Below are 12,657 nucleotides of genomic sequence, written 5' to 3' on the forward strand. Positions count from 1 at the left end.
CAACGTAGTATATTCAAAAAACATGACCACACCATTTCTATTTAAAGATTAAATCAGTGGCATTTTGCAAGGTACAGAGTCAATTGGCACAGGTGCTACAGCAAAGAAGGAACTAATCGCTAAGCTTCCGGGCTGAGGGCATGGCTACCATCTCAGAAACAAACTTCCCCAAAAAGTTTTCTTTTCATAATTAACCTACAAAATGGAAGTGGGGTGAGGGGAGTGGACAGACAACATCCATCTGTCTAAGAATAGAAGATCACCTTTTTCAAACTTGTTCAAGATGAACCACAAAAGCTCATCCAGATTTTCAGAGTTACTCTCGTATAACTAAAAAACATATGCCACTATAAAGCCTCAGGCAATAACAGACACCGACAAGTGAGAGCTGCATCTTTCAACAGGTATTATCTGCACTCAGATCATACTAGAAAAGCTTGAAGTATTGACTTTGATCATCAGTTTCACTGCAAAAGTGAGAATTTCATCCTCCTCTTATAGAAGCACTGTTTTGGAAAGGCAGTGCTCATGGCTCTTCACAAAGAATAAAGGTTCGCTTCTGCACTGTAAACTTTACTCAGAACCAAACGGAGCATTTGTCAGAAAACCAGACTACTACAGGCACGCAGTCTGCCCCAGTTACAAGCACTGAGAAACCCTGAGAACCACAGCATAAAGGGGGAGGAGGGGAAGCCATGTCCTGTTCAACAAGCCACCTCCCATCCCAAAGCACAGTTCAAACAAAACCTGTCCCGACTTCTGGCCCAACTGGCCCCACATTAAGAGCTGAAAAACAGACTAAGGAGTATGTTTTCAGGATCCCTGAACCTGCTCAGTCAGGAGGAGGGGGATAAAGGAAAAAAAAAAGTTAAGTTCAAGAAGTTCTAAGACAAAATTCAAACAATTTCCTTTTCAGGCAGTTCTAGCCTCGACTTTGTAGAGATGATTACAAGCATTAATGATACTAAAAGAAAGAAGCACTAAGATAATAACCAGAGCTATTGTACTACTAAATCAGATGCTACTAGTAGCAGCTACTCTAAACATTTTGCTCTTATGAGTGTTCAGGGGAGAATAAAGCAGAGAAAAATGTGGTTGGTCAAAGCAAAAGGAAACACAAAGAATGTTACCTATGACAGATATTTCCTGAAGTACGAGCAAGAAGAACTTTCCACATAGATGCCAAATAAACAGAGGATTAGAAAGGACAGAGCAGAGTGAAACTATCTGATCGGATGCAAGACAAGAACATGAACCCTACCTTCCAGTTACTTCTACTGCACCGTTCACAGGCAGGACACAGCCCCACTTCGTGTTTCCGTTACAAGCCCATCCTGTAACAGCAGTCTCAGCAATTTACGAAGCAGAGCACAGCTGGCAGAAGTAAGGAAGAGATGATGTTACACACAATAACTGGCTGATGAAGAAAAAATACTTTTATGAGGTGCCCTCCTTCAACGAAGGGCAGCAGATGAAGCGTAGAAATCTGTACTCTGGGATCTCCTAAGGCAAGGAGAAAAAAGAATATCTTATCTAAAATAGCTTTAAATGAAACAAAAAAACTACATAAGAGCACTTACTCTTCAATTTCTTTTTTCTTTCTCTGAATGTCCAAAGATGAGTTGTAGCACTAGCTCAAATTAAGAGCAAACACTATCCTTGAAAAAAAGATACACTTGAGTGCCAACACAAAATAGCTTATTTTTCTTATGATTACATCATTAAGAAATATGTTGAACTGTTAAATCAAATCTGTGCTCATTTACAACACACGATAAAAATGAAACACCCAACCCTTTTGCCGAGGACAACGATTTACCAGGACTAAAGTAAATACGTTTAGTTGAGTTTTTTCTAACGCACTGATTCAGAACCAGGAAATACACCATTTCTAAGCGCAACAATTATGCTTTTCATTTTAAAGAAAGCATTAGGCTTTCTTTTTTTTTTTTTAATGCAGAAATACTAAGATCGAAGACAACACGTTCTCTGAGGAAGTTAAAGATATATAATTGTGGAAGCTAAACACAAACTACTTGAAGTTGTAAGTGATTTTTAACTCTTTTTCTGACACTATTGCATATACATCAACAACACGAAATTAAGCAGCATTGAATCATTCTGGCAGTGCTATAAAGGCAACACATTGTGAAAACTGAACTATACTGTACTGGGTATTTTTTATTTCCCGGCAACTGTCAGCAGCACATAGTGTGCCCTGATGAGTGAGTGCCCACATGCTTGTCCCCTGCCAGAGAGGATCTATCCTCAAGAGATGGAACAAGAGCATAAGTAAAGCCTTTATCACCGGTATGCCAAGGTAGAGGCTTGAATATCACTTCAGTATTTTGGCCAGCAATTAAAATATTAGTTTCCTAAGAATTCATGTGGGTTCTATGTTAGCTCCGATTTGCCTAGGATACAGTATTCAAGTAGGGCAGTTTGTATCAAGACATAACATAGCTAACTACACTGACAGCGTGCAGACACACACCCAAGTACGTGGGTGCACAAGTGTTTTTGTAGATACATACATGCATACAAAAATCTACGCACACAGAGTAACTATAAGAACTGTATGACCTTATTGCATTCCTGTCCTCTGGAGACAGGTGGCTGTTGGTTTGTTGGGGTGTTTTTGTTTTTTCAAACAAAGTTTTATCATGACTGTACTTCCTCTCTTTTTTTGTGCTGCTACTCCCAGCTCTCTCCTGACTCACATGTAGCTATCCTTCAGCATGTTGCACTTCATGTTCTTTTATAAATTGTCACTACAATTTTTACCTGAAGATACTTACATTGCATAAATCCATCCACAGAAGTAAAGGTCGGCAGAGCTGACACATAACTAAACACACAAAAAGCCTACAAAAGGCCAGAAAACAGCACCCATGGCTCTCATTGTTTAAAATCTTTGTGTCCTTTTCCACATGAAAGCTCTTCAAGTTTGAACAGTAATGTTTGTCACATACTCAGTATCACATCAGAAGCCAGCTGTGCTTCTAAGAAACCCAGAGTACAGATTGAGTTTTCAGATCACAAGCACTGAAAACCCTGACAGGGGAGAAAAATCTCTACCTTAAGACTCAAAAAGAAATCTGCTACCAATGAATGCAAATCTTTAGAGATAAAGTAAGTCTCCACCAAATTTAATCTACAGCAAAAGTGTTCCTAGTGCTGCCAGCTGTAAAGCTGATCAGCCAAATATTAACTGAACATAAGCCAATTCAGTAGGCCTGGCACAAAAAGGCAAAAAAACACAGCTCCAGAGGCTGCTGCTCTTTTCTTTACCCAAGAGTAAACACACTTTTCTTTTTTTAAATATTATACAGTTTTTTAATCAGCATAAGCCCCATACATAGTATTTCTCTAAACAGAAGCTCCCCCCCGCCCCCAAAAAAAAACACTTAAGAGTGATGAGTTAGTAAGAGGATTAAGAAAAATAGCAAAACAAAACTCAAAAAAACAACAGGGTAGCAAAGGTTTTTTGTTCTTCATTCTAATGACAAAAGAAACAGCAGCTTTATACTTCCTACATTGGTTGATACGGTTTCTCTTCTAAAGAGAAACTTGAGAAGCCACAAGGCTCTACAAAACAGAAAGAGTTTATGTTTCCTCCCTTCCAGTGGCTGAAGTAGGACAGAACTATTTGTCAAATTAAACAGCTAAGCAGAGCAATGCGGACAACTGAGAGTCCCAACTGAAAAATAACTATCAGCTCACTCCTCCTTCTTTCACTATAAAGGAGAGAAAGGAATTAATTGCCCACCCACTCTGTTAATAAAACTGCACCACTTCGACTTACCTGTAACATTTAAACACTAAAAATAGATGTCTTTTTACAACACATGAGAGCCTGGCCTTTTTTAGTTTGGCCCTAAAGCTGTGTGAATGCAGTTCAGCTACGGAATGTAGGAACCACCACCTTCTGCATCAATACCAAAAGTTTGTGGGAATTACTAATACTGCAGCATGAGTTTTTGAGAGCCACACAACGCCAGAATTAATCCTTCCTCATCTTTCTGAAAAAGCAACATATTTACTCCAGAAAAAAATCTTGAAATAACTTTGCCTTTTTGACAAAATGAAGTGGCCATGTTCTGGTGCTGTGATAAAACAGACCTTGAGCGCTGCCATGTTCTCCAATATGTGTCCGAAAAAGACTATAAACCAACAAAGGAAGCAACTGTGAAGTTAGAATATAGTATTAAAACGGAATCATAGCAAGAAAAAAGCAGCGAGTTCAATGGGGATGTGGCTGCAATATGTAAACTAGTCTAAAAAGACCCAGGATCCAGTCACTTCTAACCATGCAAAACTAGCTGAACTTTTCTTTGTGCCTCTGCTCCTCGTGTAAAATAGGAAGCAAACCACTTCCTCATCTCACTAGACCATTCTGATAATAAAGAACTGTACAGAAAGCAGCACCGGACTATCCAAAAGGAAATTAACTGCATCTCTGGAGCAATCTAGCAAGTGCATGGTAGATGTTAAGCAATGAAGACAAACTATTGAGCACTTCTTCATGGAAGGAGCACCAGCCACTTCATCCTGAGGATAAAGCAAGGGTCCTAACGGAAGAAATGGTATACAGTTATGCATTCAAGGCTGCTTGCTCTCTGCAGTTTCTTTACTTTAGAGCACTGCTTTGCAGTCTAACAGAAAAGACCAGGTATAAACTCTTAACTAGGAGATGAACCCGGACATCTCATCCTTGTAGCTGCATGGCACATCGCCAGAATCAGAACCGTTTGTTCACGATTCCACTTTCTATCACTTAGAGATACGTATTAAGCAGAAGCAGTGAGGACATGATGGCTACTGATGGCAATGGACAAAACTCAGTATGTTTTATTTCACTGTATTTCCCTCCCTTACAGTTTTTCTGACTCTACTACCATCCCAAGTTCCTTGTCCAACGGACCGACATATCTGCCTTCTTTACGAAATCCCAGCTTCCACTCTTAATTCTCCTGTCCAGCCTTCTTCCCATCAGCTTTTTTCCATATTTTCTTTGTCTAGCAAGTACTCATTTCCCTTGATGTCCCCAAGGCTGGGTGAGAGGCAGCGTCATTCCCACACACTCCCTCAGTACCTGACACTCTCCACACAGGCAACAAGCTCCCAGCCTAACCACTCCGCTAGTTTTTGAACAACTTGTCCCCAGCTCAGTCTCGGTTTCTAATTAATATTATTCCCCGCTTTCAGTTCAAAGCAAGCTGCTTCTCCTCTCCTAGTTAACTGCCATCACTCCTCACCTCAGCTGTCCTCTCCATCCAAACCTGTTTCTTCTCCCATGCTGCCTGGCTGGATACATGTTTATTAGAGCATGAGTTTTCACAGGACTGTAATGGGGTCAAACTGAGGCCTGTTCTGGACTAGGGACAGAGAGAAGCAAAGCAAAAGGCATAGGACCTGCAAAAAATCACTCTGCTGCAAAGCTGAGACACACTAGAGCTGTGTGAAGCGCTGTCAGAAAGTTTTAAGACTGAAGTTACAACATGTGTTTCCAAGCCTCACTTTTGGCAGCCACTGAAGTAGTTTGACTTGAATTCCTTTGAAAACCTGACAATATTAACATCAATATTATATAACATTATTTGCTCAAGGTATTAGGTCTTAAATCAATAGCCTCTTACACTGCCATTGACTACACTTTGCTGCCAGTCTCACCTACAGTGAATTCCCTACTAGGACATGATTCTACCTCGTGTCTACGAAGAATCTATAGTTACAGAACAACGGATAGTTTCTCCATAACAAGTTTGAACATTGCTAAAACCAGAAACTTCAGAAAAGATAGGAAAACATGGGTTTTGTTAGGCTAGTTGAAAGCTCTTGTAAGATCATTCTCTGAACTTCAAGCTCCGAGATGATCAGCTAGGTCATGTTGCTCTGTTACTACTGCTAAGAAATGAATTCAGGTCTCAACTCAGAGAGGCAAAGGTACGAACAGTTAAAGCATTTAAAGTAATACTTTAGTGTTCTGGAGAATATGACTTTAGCCAGTCACACCCAGGAACAAGCAGCAAGTAATCTTCCACAAGAAGTACCCAGAGCAAAAAATTTCACAACTATCATTACAATTCAATTGCCTGTTCAGCTGACAAATCCACATCTCCCCAGAAGCAGGAAATCTAAACTCTAAATCAATTAACTACTATCCATAAGCAATCCTTACATAACGCTCTGCCTTGTCTGTATGATCTTCGTTTTTATAAAAGGTCAGCAATTTTATCTTTGAGAGGAAGCCTCATGAAGTCTAGTGGTTACATGCTTCACTTCCACATCGAGAAGGAACAGTTTCAAACAACCATATGTCTCAGCACATAAAAGGTGCAAACATAAGAAGGAGAAATGAAATGGCTTTTCATGCCCAGAACGTATTTTGCCTGAGAAGCTTCACTTTCAGGGACACTAAACAAGACAGTGCTGGTTTGTTGTTTTTTTCCTAAAGAGCTATGAATATATTTCTTATTAATTCTTACAGCTGTTTTTTTTTCCCCAGACTAGCAATGCTAGAATTCAGAAAACTGTATTTTTTTCAGTAGAAAGGTCAAACTGATTTGAACATGAGAAGCTGAAACAAACACCTTTGTTGTCCAACACCAAAAGGGAAGAATTCTTTTTCCCTGTGAGGATGTTACTCTAAAGACTGCTGTAATAAAAAAAAAAGAGAACCAGCCATCATCCAGTGCCACACCTGACTGGAAGCATATGCAATTAGATCAAACTTTTGAAGTTATAAAACTGCTAGAGCCACTAGTCACAGAAACAGGGCTTTCCAGTCAGCTAATTTACAACTAGGGCTCCTAGGAACTCATCTATTCCCTTGTATAGTACACCAGAAGTAGTTACTCACGCTAACACTCCATTTAATTTAATCATCTGATGCTGAAGGAGAACCAGAATTGCCTCATGGCTGAATTTGAGAGTCTTTTGAACTACGCCAGTTAAACAGAATTTGCTCACAGAGTGGTCTCCTGCTAACAGCGGAACGGTTAAGCCTCAGTCTGAAGTAAAAAGTGCTTTTAAAAAAAAAAAAATGTATCTAGGGCAGCTCTGCTGCACTTTCTTATATATAAAGTGATTACCGATACAAAATTTTTTTTTGCCTGGTGGTCACCGATTCAGGTAAAGCGTCTGCTGATGGGAATCAGCCTTCCAGGCAAAGGTATTAACTGCCTACAGGATCAAGCTTTAGGTTTTGGTGTGGGTGGCAGACAGGAGGCCTGTTTTGCAAGGCATGCTATTTTTGTAGCTACAGCCACACCAAACTGAATGCACTCAATCTCACAAGCTAAGCTGTCCCAGACCCAATTATGCTATTTGCACGGAGACCACCTGGGAATCCCAAGTACTGCAGAGATAAGCCAGAGAATCAGCCAACCACTTAGTAAACAAGACCACAAACCATAGAGCATTTCCACTGGACAGGAGTAAAAGAATAAAAATAAATCCTCCCATTCAAACATTGTTAGAGGAAACTAGTTTTATGTACTTGAAGATTGCACATAAGTACAATCTCTTCGTTGAAGAGATAGTCTCCAGTTTTTCCTACAGCCACACAACAATTCCACGTAGTAGGAAAAAAAAACACTGGGTTTGGTCAGTCATACCTCATTCCCCAAATGCAATACTAGAACTTTAGATTAGTGCAAATAAGGCAAACAACAATCTCTCCCGATACACACAAATTAGCCAAGGCTTTTCCAGGTACTAGAAACATAAAAATTATTTTTCTAGGTGCTGAGAAAGTAGTGTAAAAACATTCAAAAATAGTAAGTCTGGTACCAAAAGTCCTTTTACCAATCAATCTCATGGTAGGTATTAACATGTCGAGAGTTAACCAGAAATAAATTACTAAACATCTCACCAAGACCACGCAATTCAGTCGCAAGGGTAAATGAAGCTGGTAGCATAACCAGATGAGAAAGGTTGTAACAACAGACGTGAGTGCATAAGCCATACACACACACACATGCTGAGCAGGATGTTGTCAGCCTTTACCTCACATCTATGTCTTACAACTACCTTGAAATTCAAACCATCACGAGTGGAAGGCAAAAGAACACACCGTCTTACTTGCACCTTTCCGCATGCTGTCTGTAACCAGTTTCACTATTTGCACGGGGAAGGCACTCTCTGTGCATCAGGCTTCCACATGACAGAGGAGACAAAACGCCGCTTCTAAAAAGCAGAATGCAATTAAAGCCACAGGAGACCAGGAACACGGGAGAAAGTACTACAACTGAAAATACTTTCAGCTTCACCTAGTCAGTTCTAAAACTGATCACTGTTTGTTGTTGGTTTCTGTCAAGCTCGGCTGTTTATGTAATTGCAGTGCATATACGGCCAGTAAGTACTGGAAGTGCCAGTGTAAAGCAGTGCCTATACAAGAGAGTCTGTTACTCTCAGCAAATTTTAGACAGTTTGAAACACTCTGCCAGCTGCAGCAGCCAACTTGTGGCACTTGAGAGAACATTCCCGAATCACAGAAGGGGGGGGAAACTGAGGTGAATTTATGATAGATCCTGAAATTAAAGGCAATCAAATAAGCCCCTGTCTTCATACACACAAAGGGAAAAGCAGACTTCTCCACATTGGGTAGTTACAGGTGTTAACTTCTCCACCAAGGAAGAAAATATTAATAACTCTTAAGGTTATGTATCCATAGATTAATGTTAAACAAAGACATATGAGGGATACAAGAGGACCATCCATTTACTTACAAGTGCTCTTGATACATGCAAATGAACGGGACTAGAAAAGGTATCAAAAGGTGCACACAACTGCTCATCATTTACACCTGGAAAATACTGTAAAGTATTTACTGTAAGTAAATCTTACTCTGCCTAACCCAGGCATATATTTCAGGTGCCACAGCTATTAAGTAATGCCAAGCTTCACGATTCCCAGCACTTAACTCTTTACAATCCAGGCACAACTTCCTTCATATTCCCAGTCCCCTCACTCTTATCATCTCTGAAGCCACGCTGACAGACTTGGAGGGGTTCAGTTGGACCAAAATGACTACCAGGATGACCTCTGTGTCCTGGTACTAAGCACAGGAATGTGGCACTGACATTCAAGCCTCATGTGGATTCAGCACATATATTCGCTAGGACTGCACACTTCGCCAGTAACCCATTTGCTTGACAGTCCATGAGATGCAATTTGACAACACTCAAAACATTTCAGCTTTGCAGATGTATTTTCAAACATTTTTATGATGAATAAGTCTCATAAAATTGATTTATCATGTACTTCAGGGTAGTTAACATTACCTTGGAAAACAGGAGTTATTCATCTCAACCTAAGCCCGTCTACATCAATGACTAAAATTCTTGGTGTAATTATAAAAGATCAAGCTTTTAGGAAGGATAGGCAAAGGTGATAAAGATGCTAGTGTAAATCAAGGTAATTTCTTAAAAAAAAAAAGGCAAAACAAAACAAAAACCTAAGACAATAAACCCACACAAACCTGACTGTTTAAAACTGACTTCTTGCCCATAAGCTTTATTTTTGCCTGTCTCTACTACAGGGTATGCATTAGTTCCACCTATGCTCCCAGCTGGACGGCAGTAACAAACAAAAAAAAGGTCCTGCAGGCTGTTTGTGTATCTGTATTCTCCTAGATATACAGAGAGGGGAAAAAACATGCATTTACATTTACCATGCTTAAGCAGCTACAGAAATCCAAAGTGGTCCCTACATTTGCTTTTCCAAACGACAGAGCCATAGTCATTTGTGACTGTATTAGCCAGTAACAGTTAGCAATACAAATATCCCTCACCCTTCCATCTCTTTACAAGAATAATTCCAGGTGTCTAGTAAGCACCATTAGAAGTCTGATGACAGACACCTTGAATTAAATTCCTCACACAGCTGTCCCTAAACTATTTTAGCTATTGCATTCAATTAATTTCAAAATTAATTATTTTGTTAAGATATGTAACTACTGAAACACAAAATAAAAAACCAGTTTCCTCCTTCTCTTTATCCAGACATTAAGACTCCCGCAAAACTCAGCTAAGGCTCAGGACAGTTATGTATGCAAGAACAGAACCGGCTAACATCACGTTTCTACAGTCAGCCAGGTTCCTGCAGGAAAGGTTTCACATGAAGAGGCAGGGAATTTCAGAAGACAGCCTCTTCAATAATCCGTCACCTCAGGTGGTCCCAGCTAAACTGCAAACAATGAAGAAAATCTAGAACACCTGACAACAAATAGAAGTCGTGTAACAGAGGGGATCAAATTCATTCCTTACTTTCATACAACCATGATACTTCTTGACAGGGGTATTTTAAAACAGATTCTGGGATCACTTCTTTCTACAGCCCCTGCTCTCTGACAGCTCATTTATGCAATAAGAAAGCTGACAGTTTGACTTGGATAAAAAGCTATCTACTCTTCTACTGAAAGCTTCTGTTTCAACAACGGAATACTCTCTGTATGCCAGACCTTGCTAAATGAAGACATTGGTCAGGTGGAACCTTCTATGTTTGCATTCACATTCCAACCTCGACAATAGTAACCTCTGGTTAATTGCTAAATGTCTCCTGTCCAATACTTGAATCTGACACAACCTACTATACAGTATGATCATTAATTTACAAATCTATTTAAAGTCCAAGTAGTCAGACCACAAGAAAGAAAACTGTGTAAACAGGAAAAAAAAAAGTCTGAGCAAAACAGACTTTGCAGTTTATAACAACGGAAACGGTAAGAAGTGAGAACACAGATTATTCGATCAATCTAGAAAATATTTTACTGGTTTGATACATGCTTATCAACATTTCTATTTCCATACTACATTATCAGAATTTCAGAATGACACATTTTAAATGTTAGTAAGACTCCACTATCACAGCAGAAAGACAGCTGTCACACTGTCACTGACATTTGGATCCAGGATGCTGATGCAAAGGAACAGAAAAAGAAAAAAAGAAAAGCCCTTCCAAAATCTTCATGACACACAGTCTCTTGATTTCTCTGATATCCGAAACGTTTCTGTGATGAAACTTCTCATATTTTATTACAACATAAGATACGATATCAGATTAAAAAGTAACAAAATAAAATTAAGTTGCACGCGTCCTTATTTTTGATTCACACAGGAGAGAATTAAAATCCAATTAAAATGTGATTTTATCAGCTACTTAATGAATAGGTTGAAACTCCTGTTCCAGCTGCTGAATTCACCTTAACCCCACCTGGAATTACAGTCCCAGCGTCACAACTACAGCTCACGAAACTGCAGGATGCACCCTAACTAGGACAAATTCGCAGAGATTTCTGCATTCTGCTTAACTCACTGCATGTTTTAGCTACAGTCTGAAGGACTGCAGACGTCCCTTCAAGAGGTTTCCTCCTGGTTAAGCAGGAACACTGTCACTCCGTTTCCCCGCATCCCGAAGCACTACCTGCATCCCGCCGGGGCCGGGGCTGCCCCGGCTGGAGGCCGGCGGGGAGAAGGCGCTCCTCAGCCCCCGCCGGCTCCCGCCGCCAGCCGGCCGAGCTGCAGTCGCCAGGGGAGCTGCCCGCACTTGCACCGGGGAGCGAACCGGATCCTCCGCCTCCGACCCGCCGCGGTACGGAGAAGCAGCCCCGCCGGCGAGCGGAGGAAACCCAGAGGAAGGTGTTTGGCACAGGGCAGGTCCCCGGCAACGAGCATGGTTTCCCCAGGCGAGGGAGGCGGCCGCCACTTCTCCCTCCCGCCCTGACGCGAGGCGCCGGTGGCCAGGCGGGCGGGCAGCCCCCTCCTCGCCCTGCCGGGCGCCGCGGGCAGAGCGGGGACGGCGCCGCGGGGGCGAAGCGGCGGCGGGACGGGGAGGGCAAGGACGCGGAGAAGTTGCGGAGGGCTGAGGGGACCCGGCTTTGGCCCGGGGAGGGCGGAGAGCAACAGATGGCAGCCGAGGCGGCGGGCGAGGGGAGCCCCGTCCCAGCAGGGGCGGGCCGGGCCCCGGCGGGAACGGGCTGAGGGGAACGCGGGGGATGAAGCGAGGCGCCCCGCCCGGCCCCCCGCCCGCCGCGCCGCTGGCACTCACCGAGCCGCCCCGCGGACGGCGATGCGGACGGGAGCGGGAGCCGGAGCCGCCGCGGGAGCCGGAGCCGCCGCCTCCCCCCGCTCGGCCGGAGGCAGCGACAGCAGCAGCGTGACCGGACCCCGCGCAGGGGAGGGCGCGGATGGCGACAGCGCCGGAGCCGCCCGCGCCGGGGGGAGGGGGGAAGGAGGGGGAGGGGCAGCGCTGCACAGCACCGCGGGGGACCGGCCGTGCGGGCGGGCGTGCGATGACCCGGATGTAACGGCGAGAGGAGGGGGGGGTTGGGGGGGGCGGCCAGCAGGTGACTGCGCAAGCGCGCCAGGCTGCCAGCGCACTGCGCATGCACCTGCTTCGACTCCGAGTGTCTCGGGCAGGGGCGGGAGAGCGAAACAGAGGCGGGCGGGCAGGCGAGGCGGCGAGTGGGTCAACATCCTTAAAGGGGCCGCTGCTCCCCCCCAAGGGGGCAGCCATCTTCCCGCAGCTCCCGGGGTGCGGGGCTGAGACCCCCCGCCGCCTCCCCAGCCTCCACCAACAGCTCATTAAAGCTACTAACTTAAATTACGGATTGTTGCTTAAGCCAGCTGGGTGATCTTGCTATTTTTTCAAGGC

General features: G+C 43.2%; 1 protein-coding gene across 2 annotated transcripts in view; it reads right to left on the reverse strand.

The window, feature by feature from the left end:
* CYRIB (CYFIP related Rac1 interactor B) overlaps positions 1–12,091 on the reverse strand; it is a 77,516-nt gene extending 65,425 nt beyond the window's left edge. For both annotated transcript variants that reach the window (XM_086608841.1, XM_086608843.1), the window contains exon 1: positions 12,052–12,091. The gene's annotated coding sequence lies outside the window, so the exon portion shown is untranslated. The remainder of the gene's footprint in view (positions 1–12,051) is intronic.
* Between the last annotated feature and the right edge of the window lie 566 nt (positions 12,092–12,657).

The sequence above is a fragment of the Tauraco erythrolophus genome, chromosome 3, assembly GCF_009769465.1.
Source record: "Tauraco erythrolophus isolate bTauEry1 chromosome 3, bTauEry1.pri, whole genome shotgun sequence".
NCBI classification, from domain to species: Eukaryota; Metazoa; Chordata; class Aves; order Musophagiformes; family Musophagidae; genus Tauraco; species Tauraco erythrolophus.